Source organism: Gekko japonicus, unplaced genomic scaffold, assembly GCF_001447785.1.
Source record: "Gekko japonicus isolate JY-2015 unplaced genomic scaffold, Gekko_japonicus_V1.1 scaffold2838, whole genome shotgun sequence".
Taxonomy (NCBI): domain Eukaryota; kingdom Metazoa; phylum Chordata; class Lepidosauria; order Squamata; family Gekkonidae; genus Gekko; species Gekko japonicus.
Window position 1 is genome coordinate 49668 of NW_015170359.1, and position 1759 is coordinate 51426.

Consider the following 1759-nt stretch of genomic DNA (forward strand, 5'->3'; position numbering starts at 1 on the left):
AAAGATTACATATCTTTGTCAGGAGATCTACAAGTTCACATTTGAGTTCTTTGAAGCCCTTCCACTGTTGACCCCCCCCCCCAAGCACCAAGAAGACAGAACATCACTTGCCCCAGAGTCCCTATCTATACCTTGTGGCTAATAGCCACTGATGGACCTCTGCTCCATATGCCTATCTAATTCCCTTTTGTAGCCGCCATGGAGTGCCCACGAGTTCTTGTATTGTGAGAAAGGGAGAAAAGTACCTCTTTCTCTATCTGCTCTTTCCCGTGCATAATCTTATAAACCTCAATCATGGCACCCCTCAGTCGTTGTTTCTCCAAGCTAAAGAGCCCTAAGCGCTTTAACCTTTCCTCATAGGGAAAGTGTTCCAACCCTTTTATCATTCGAGTTGCCCTTTTCTGCACTTTTTCCAAAGCTATAATATCCTTTTTAATGTGTGGTGACCAGAACTGCACACAGGAGCTCACTCCGTCATGTGGCACACTTGGGTCTCAAACTGCTAAACTACTGACCTTCCACAGCCTGCAGTTCAGCGTCTTAACCACTTGAGCTCTGATGTAAGCAGAGAAAGGGGTAAATCAATGAAATAAATTATGATGTCCCTCGGCAAAGGGTCAGGCCTGTTTTAAAGGGATGAAGATTTTTTAAAAACCTCCTCCGATAATTATGGAGGGGTTGCCCCTCCGTAAACAAATTTTAATAGGGATGCCAGCGTCCAGGTGGGTTAATAGAAAAGGAATAGAAAAGACAGGAGCATCTAATCTAATAGCCTAAGCTAAATGCGATATGCTTTTTTAACAATAAGTATTCAAATAACAGGCCTCAGTGGGTTTTTTGGTTTGTTTTTGTATTATGAAATATTCACAAGTATTCTAACAACCAATTTTCTATTGTTTCATACATACACAATGTAAAAAATACAATAACATAAACCAATAACAAGATAGAAAGCTCATACACACACACACTTACAAAGTCACCTAAGTGAAAGAAAAAGAAACAATAGTATCAATAAAGATATAAACCTTGAACCAGACCAATACTTTCAAAAGCTGTGGAACATCCACTAAATGCTGAAATGACCTTGGCAAGGCTTAGAACTCCACAATATGTCCACATGGTGAGGCAAACTCCTTAAATCGAATTACTACTAATGCAGATCACAGGTAGTCTCAGGCATTTCATATCTTCATCAGAGAGTATAGTTCATGCAGTCTTCCTTTGATAATTATCATTAATCATCAAAAGCACTTTACACCTCCAAGGAGCATCAAAGCTTCACAAACCCAAGAGAGCTTGGCACCCTTTTCTTTGTCCTTCTCTGGACACATTCCAGCTTGCCTGTATCCTTCTTAAATTGTGGTGCCCAGAACTGAACACAATACTCTAGGTGAGGCCTAACCAGAGCAGAGTAAAGCGATACGATCACTTTGCGCGATCTGGACACTATACTTCTGTTCGGGGGTCATTTCCTGCAGGAGCGCACAGGAGCAAAGTGCCGGTAGTAAAGAGCCCAGGGGGCGGGCATATGCAACAAGCCCCACCCCCTGCTCCTAGCAGCCCCGGGCCACGAGGAGCAAGAAGCAGCCATGTAAGTTGCAGAGGCCCCCACCCGCCCACACCGAGGCCCAGAGCCTGTGGAAGGCCTCCGGAGCTCCGCTGCCCACCTTTCCTGACACCTGGCTGGTGTGAGGTGGCGGGGCCTTGATGGGGGGTGAGGGAGCCATGGGGGGTGGCGGGGGCTTGATTGGGGTGG